Source organism: Oncorhynchus tshawytscha, linkage group LG18 (genome assembly GCF_018296145.1).
Source record: "Oncorhynchus tshawytscha isolate Ot180627B linkage group LG18, Otsh_v2.0, whole genome shotgun sequence".
Taxonomy (NCBI): domain Eukaryota; kingdom Metazoa; phylum Chordata; class Actinopteri; order Salmoniformes; family Salmonidae; genus Oncorhynchus; species Oncorhynchus tshawytscha.
Genome location: NC_056446.1, coordinates 44802659 through 44809832, shown reverse-complemented (window position 1 = coordinate 44809832; position 7174 = coordinate 44802659).

Below are 7174 nucleotides of genomic sequence, written 5' to 3'. Positions count from 1 at the left end.
TAGCAGGGAGGAGGGGAGTAGGAGAGCAGGGAGGAGGGGAGCAGGATAGCAGGCAGGAGGAGCAGGATATCAGGCAGGAGGAGCAGGTATCAGGGAGGAGGAGCAGGATAGCAGGGAGGGGAGAGTAGGATAGCAGGGAGGAGGGAATTGTAGGATAGCAGGGAGGAGGGGAGCAGGCTAGCAGGGAGGAGGGGAGTAGCATAGCAGGGAGGAGGGGAGGAGGGGAGCAGGATAGTAGGGAGGAGGGGAGCAGGATAGCAGGGAGGAGGGAAGTAGCATAGCAGGGAGGAGGGAGTAGGGAGGAGGGGAGGAGGGAGTAGGATAGCAGGGAGGATGGGAGGAGGGGAGCAGGGAGGAGGGGAGTAGCATAGCAGGGAGGATGGGAGTAGGATAGCAGGGAGGAGAGGAGTAGGATAGCAGGGAGGAGGGGAGTAGGAGAGCAGGGAGGAGGGAGTAGCATAGCAGGGAGTAGGATAGCAGGGACTGGGGAGCTGGATAGCAGGGAGGGTAGTAGGATAGCAGGGAGGAGGGGAGTAGCATAGCAGGGAGCAGGATAGCAGGGAGGGGGAGTAGGATAGCAGGGAGGAGGGGAGCAGGATATCAGGCAGGAGGGGAGCAGGATATCAGGGAGGAGGAGCAGGATATCAGGGAGTAGGGGAGCAGGGGAGCAGGATAGCAGGGAGGAGGGGAGTAAGATAGCAGGGAGGATGGGGGTAGGATAGCAGGGAGGGGGGAGTAGGATAGCAGGGAGGAGGGGAGCAGGATATCAGGCAGGAGGGGAGCAGGATCTCAGGGAGGAGGGGAGCAGGATATCAGGAGGAGGGGAGCAGGATATCAGGGAGGAGGGGAGTAAGATAGCAGGAGGATGGGGGTAGGATAGCAGGGAGGGGGGAGTAGGATAGCAGGGAGGAGGGGGAGTAGCATAGCAGGGAGCAGAATAGCAGGGAGGAGAGGAAGAGGGGGTAGGGAGGAGGGGAGCAGAGACGTGGGGAAGAAGGGAGGATGATAGCAGGGAGGAGGAGAAGCAGAGATGAGTAGGAGGAGGATAGCAGGGAGAAAGAGAGGAGGGGAGTAGGGAGGAGGTGAGAAGTATGGAGAAGTGCAACGAGGGAGGAAGCAGAGTAGGGGAGTAGGATAGCAGGGAGGAGGGAGTAGCATAGCAGGGAGGAGGAGGAGGAGGGGAGTAGGGAGGGGGTAGGATAGCAGGGAGGATGGGAGGAGGGGAGCAGGGAGGAGGGGAGTAGCATAGCAGGGAGGATGGGAGTAGGATAGCAGGGAGGAGAGGAGCAGGATAGCAGGGAGGAGGAGTAGGAGAGCAGGGAGGAGGGGAGTAGCATAGCAGGGAGGATAGCAGGGACTGGGGGAGCTGGATAGCAGGAGGGGGTAGTAGGATAGCAGGGAGGAGGAGTAGCATAGCAGGGAGCAGGATAGCAGGGAGGGGAGTAGGATAGCAGGGAGGAGGGGAGCAGGATATCAGGCAGGAGGGGAGCAGGATATCAGGGAGGAGGGGAGCAGGATATCAGGGAGTAGGGGAGCAGGATAGCAGGGAGGAGGGGAGTAAGATAGCAGGGAGGATGGGGGGTAGGATAGCAGGGAGGGGGAGTAGGATAGCAGGGAGGAGGGAGCAGGATATCAGGCAGGAGGGGAGCAGGATATCAGGGAGGTGGGGAGCAGGATTTCAGGGAGGAGGGAGCAGGATAGCAGGGAGGAGGGGAGTAAGATAGCAGGGAGGATGGGGGTAGGATAGCAGGGAGGGGGAGTAGGATAGCAGGGAGGGGGGAGTAGCATAGCAGGGAGCAGAATAGCAGGGAGGAGAGGAAGAGGGGAGTAGGGAGGAGGGGAGCAGAGACGTGGGGAAGAAGGGAGGATGATAGCAGGGAGGAGGAGCAGAGATGAGTAGAGGAGGATAGCAGGGAGAAAGAGAGGAGGGGAGTTGGGAGGAGGTGAGAAGTATGGAGAAGTGCAAACGAGGAGGGAAGCAGAGAGTAGGGGAGTAGCATAGCAGGGAGGAGGAGTAGCATAGCAGGGAGGAGGAGTAGGATAGCAGGGAGGAGGGGAGTAGCATAGCAGGGGGGGGGGAGTAGGATAGCAGGGAGGAGGGGAGTAGCATAGCAGGGAGGGGGAGTAGCATAGCAGGGAGGAGGGGAGGAGGGGAGCAGGATAGTAGGGAGGAGGGGAGCAGGTTAGCAGGGAGGAGGGAGTAGGATAGCAGGGAGGAGGGGAGGAGGGGGTAGGGAGGAGGAGGAGGGAAGCGGATAGCAGGGAGGATGGGAGGAGGGGAGCAGGGAGGAGGGGAGTAGCATAGCAGGGAGGATGGGAGTAGGATAGCAGGGAGGAGGTTAGCAGGCTAGCAGGGAGGAGGGGAGTAGCATAGCAGGGAGGAGGGGAGGAGGGGAGCAGGATAGTAGGGAGGAGGGGAGCAGGATAGCAGGGAGGAGGGGAGTAGGATAGCAGGGTGGAGGGGAGGAGGGGGAGTAGGGAGGAGGGAGGAGGGGAGTAGGATAGCAGGGAGGATGGGAGGAGGGGAGCAGGGAGGAGGGAGAAGCATAGCAGGGAGGATGGGAGTAGGATAGCAGGGAGGAGAGGAGTAGGATAGCAGGGAGGAGGGGAGTAGGATAGCAGGGAGGAGGGAGTAGCATAGCAGGAGTAGGATAGCAGGGGCTGGGGGAGTAGGATAGCAGGGAGAAGGATAGCAGGGAGGGGGGAGTAGCATAGCAGGGAGGGGAGTAGCATAGCAGGGACGGGGGGAGTAGGATAGCAGGGAGGAGGAGTAGCATAGCAGGGAGGGGGAGTAGGATAGCAGGGAGGAGGATAGCAGGGAGGAGGGGAGTAGCATAGCAGGGAGGGGGGAGTAGGATAGCAGGGAGGAGGGGAGTAGCATAGCAGGGAGCAGGATAGCAGGGAGGGGGTAGTAGGATAGCAGGGAGGAGAGGAGTAGCATAGCAGGAGCAGGATAGCAGGGAGGGGGAGTAGGATAGCAGGGAGGAGAGGAGTAGGATAGCAGGGAGGAGGGGGAGTAGGATAGCAGGGAGGAGGGAGTAGCATAGCAGCGAGTAGGATAGCAGGGACTGGGGGAGTAGGATAGCAGGGAGAAGGATAGCAGGGAGGAGGGAGTAGCATAGCAGGGAGGGGGAGTAGCATAGCAGGGACGGGGAGTAGGATAGCAGGGAAGAGGGGAGTAAGCAGGGACTGGGGAGTAGGATAGCAGGGAGGAGGATAGCAGGGAAGAGGAGTAGCATAGCAGGGGGGGGGAGAGGATAGCAGGGAGGAGGGGAGTAGCATAGCAGGGAGCAGGATAGCAGGGAGGGGGTAGTAGGATAGCAGGGAGGAGGGAGTAGCATAGCAGGGAGCAGGATAGCAGGGAGGGGGGAGTAGGATAGCAGGGAGGAGGGGAGCAAGATATCAGGCAGGAGGGGAGCAGGGCTTTCAGGGAGGAGGGGAGCAGGATATCAGGGAGGAGAAGAGCAGGATAGCAGGGAGGAGGGGAGTAAGATAGCAGGGAGGATGGGGTAGGATAGCAGGGAGGGGGGAGTAGGATAGCAGGGAGGAGGGGAGTAGCATAGCAGGGAGCAGGATAGCAGGGAGGAGAGGAAGAGGGGAGTAGCAGGGAGCAGGATAGCAGGGAGGGGGAGTAGGATAGCAGGGAGGAGGAGCAAGATATCAGGCAGGAGGGGAGCAGGCTTTCAGGGAGGAGGGAGCAGGATATCAGGGAGGAGAAGAGCAGGATAGCAGGGAGGAGGGGAGTAAGATAGCAGGGAGGATGGGGGTAGGATAGCAGGGAGGGGGGAGTAGCATAGCAGGGAGGAGGGGGAGTAGCATAGCAGGGAGGGGGGGAGTAGGATAGCAGGGAGGAGGGGAGCAGGGAGGAAGAGAGCATTTGGGGGCAGGGAGGAGGGGGAAAGGGAGGAAGGGAGGAAGGGAGGAAAGGATGAGGGGAGCAGGGAGGAAGGTTAGCAGGAGGGGAGCAAGGGTTGAGGGGAGGAGGACTAGAGGAGCCAGGGAGGGGAGGAGCAGGATGACTGGAAAATGGAGGATTCTAGCGGGTGCAGGAGAAGTATAGAATGGAGGAGGTGAGTATGGAGGAGGGGAGCAGGGATGAGGATAGCAGGGAGGAGAGTAGAAGGAAGGAGGAGAGAAGGAGGAGGGGGCAGGGAGGAATGGAACAGGGAGGAGGGGAACAGGGAGGAGAATAGCAGGGAGGAGAGTAGAAGGAAGGAGGGGAGCAGGGAGGAGGGGAGCAGGGAGGAGGGGAGCAGGGAGAAGGGGAACAGGGAGGAGGGGAACAGGTATGAGGGAGCAGTCAGGAGGGGAGCAGGGAGGAGGGGAACAGGGATGAGGGGAACAGGGATGAGGGGAACAGGCAGGAGGGGAGCAGGCAGGAGGGGAACAGGGAGGAGGGGAGGAGGGGAGCAGGCAGGAGGGGAAACAGGGAGGAGGAGCAGGCAGGAGGGGAGCAGGCAGGAGGGGAACAGGGAGGAGGGGAACAGGGAGGAGGGGAGCAGGATGGGGGAGGAGGGATGAGGGGAACAGGGATGAGGGGAGCAGGGAGGAGGGGAGCAGGGGGGAGGGGAACAGGGAGAAGGGGAGAATGGAGTGGAACAGGGAGGAGGGGGCAGGGAGGAGGGGAGCAGGGAGGAGAGGAACAGGGAGGAGGGGAGCAGGCAGGAGCGGAACAGGGAGGAGGGTGCAGGGAGGATGGGAACAGGGAGGAGGGGAGCAGGGAGGAGGGGAACAGGGAGGAGGGGAGCAGGGAGGAGGAGAGCAGGGAGGAGGGGAGCAGGGAGGAGGGTAACAGGGAGGAGGGGAGCAGTGAGGAGGGGAGAATGGAGGGGAACAGGGAGGAGGGGAACAGGGAGGAGAGGAACAGGGAGGAGGGAGCAGGGAGGAGGGGAGCAGACAGGAGGGGAGCAGACAGGAGGGGAGCGGGGAGGAGGGGAGCAGACAGGAGGGGAACAGGGAGGAGGGGAACATGGAGAAGGGAGAAGGGGAGGAGGGAGAAGGGGAGGAGGGGAGCAGGCAGGAGGGGAACAAGGAGGAGGGGAGCAGGCAGGAGGGGAACAGGGAGGAGGGGAGCAGAGAGGAGGGGAACAGGGAGGAGGGGAGCAGAGAGGAGGGGAACAGGGAGGAGGGGAGCAGGGAGGAGGGGAGGAGGCAGGAGGGGAACAGGGAGGAGGGGAGTAGGGAGGAGGATAGAGTGGAGGACTGGAGGATGGGAGGAGGGTGGCAGAGGGGACCAGGGAGGAGGGGAGCGGGGAGGAAGGGAGCAGGGAGGAGGATAGAGTGGAGGACTGGAGGATGGGAGAAGGGTGGCAGAGGGGACCAGGGAGGAGGGGAGCGGGGAGGAAGGGAGCAGGGAGGAGGATAGCGGGGAGGAGGGAGGTTGTCTGTCTGTATCATTACTCTATCATGAAAACCTATAAAATCCTTAGTAGAAGCAATAACAAAGCATTCTCCCAACCTCATGTTTTGTTAAAAAGCTAAGGGACCTTGGTGGATGTCACCACTCTCAAATGCATGGACAGAGCTATGGATGCATGTCAGTCCATGATATCAAATTATAGTTGAACCATGTGTTGTTTATACGGTGTTTGTTTACAATTACACTGTTTACAAACAACGGAGCAAAACATACTTATACTTGGGGTTCTGATTGGGTACGACAGTTGAACTCAATTCCTGAGGCAATTCCTGAGTTTATATTCTTCAAGTGTCAATGGGTATACATCATTTCTTTGTAAGTCCAAAAATGGATGTAGCAACTAAGGGAACTCTGAAAATAAACTAGCTCCGACGGGGAAAAATCGCTTTGAACGGTCTTCCCAACGTGGAATTCCAACTCGGGAACTCGGGCCTCATTCTAGAGCTCCGACTGTCCGACCTGAAGTTCATTGACCTCATATTTTCAGTTCCCAGTTCCCAGTTCCCCGTTCCCCGTTCCCAGTTCCCCGTTCCCAGTTCCCAGTTCCCAGTTCCCGTTCCCAGTTCCCCGTTCCCAGTTCCCAGTTCCCGTTCCCAGTTCCCAGTTCCCGTTCCCAGTTCCCAGTTCCCCGTTCCCAGTTCCCTTTTCCCAGTTCCCAGTTCCCCCCGTTCCCAGTTCCCGTTCCCAGTTCCCTGTTCCCTTTTCCCGTTCCCAGTTCCCTGTTCCCGTTCCCGTTCCCAGTTCCCGTTCCCAGTTCCCAGTTCCCCGTTCCCAGTTCCCGTTCCCAATACCCAGTTCCCCGTTCCCTTTCCCCAGTTCCCCGTTCCCAGTTCCCAGTTCCCCGTTCCCTTTTCCCCCAGTTCCCATTCCCAGTTCCCCCGTTCCCAGTTCCCTTCCCTTTTCCCAGTTCCCGTTCCCGTTCCCTTTTCCCAGTTCCCGTTCCCGTTCCCTTTTCCCAGTTCCCGTTCCCCTTTCCCGTTGCCTTTTCCCCGTTCCCTTTTCCCGTTCACAGTTCCCGTTCCCTTTTCCCGTTCCCAGTTCCCGTTCCCTTTTCCCCGTTCCCTTTTCCCAGTTCCCCGTTCCCAGTTCCCCGTTCCCAGTTCCCAGTTCCCTTTTCCCAGTTTCCCTTTTCCCGTTTCCAGTTCCCCGTTCCCAGTTCCCGTTCCCAGTTCCCCGTTCCCCATTCCCTTTTCCCCGTTCCCCATTCCCAGTTCCCCGTTCCCAGTTCCCAGTTCCCTGTTCCCTTTTCCCCGTTCCCTTTTCCCCGTTCCCAGTTCCCCGTTCCCTTTTCCCTGTTCACAGTTCCCCGTTCCCTTTTCCCCGTTCCCAGTTCCCTTTTCCCAGTTCCCCGTTCCCTTTTCCCCATTCCCCGTTCCCAGTTCCCAGTTCCCCGTTCCCAGTTTCCAGTTTCCAGTTTCCAGTTCCCAGTTTCCAGTTTCCAGTTCCCAGTTCCCAGTTTCCAGTTTCCAGTTCCCAGTTCCCAGTTTCCAGTTCCCAGTTCCCAGTCCCCAGTCCCCAGTCCCCTGCTCTTCATCTGTATGCTGTTTGCGTGTGATGAATAAGATGCATAACCAATATACTGTATACAATTGAATTTCACTTAATGATGTAAATTAACCTATAGACTGAAAAGCGGCCAAATGTATTTCCATCGACTACATCCATGAGGAGGCTATAAAACATTATTTTAGGATTTTTTTCTTCTCCTCCCGGATAATTGTATTTATTGGCTTTTCCATTATTTTTATTGGACAA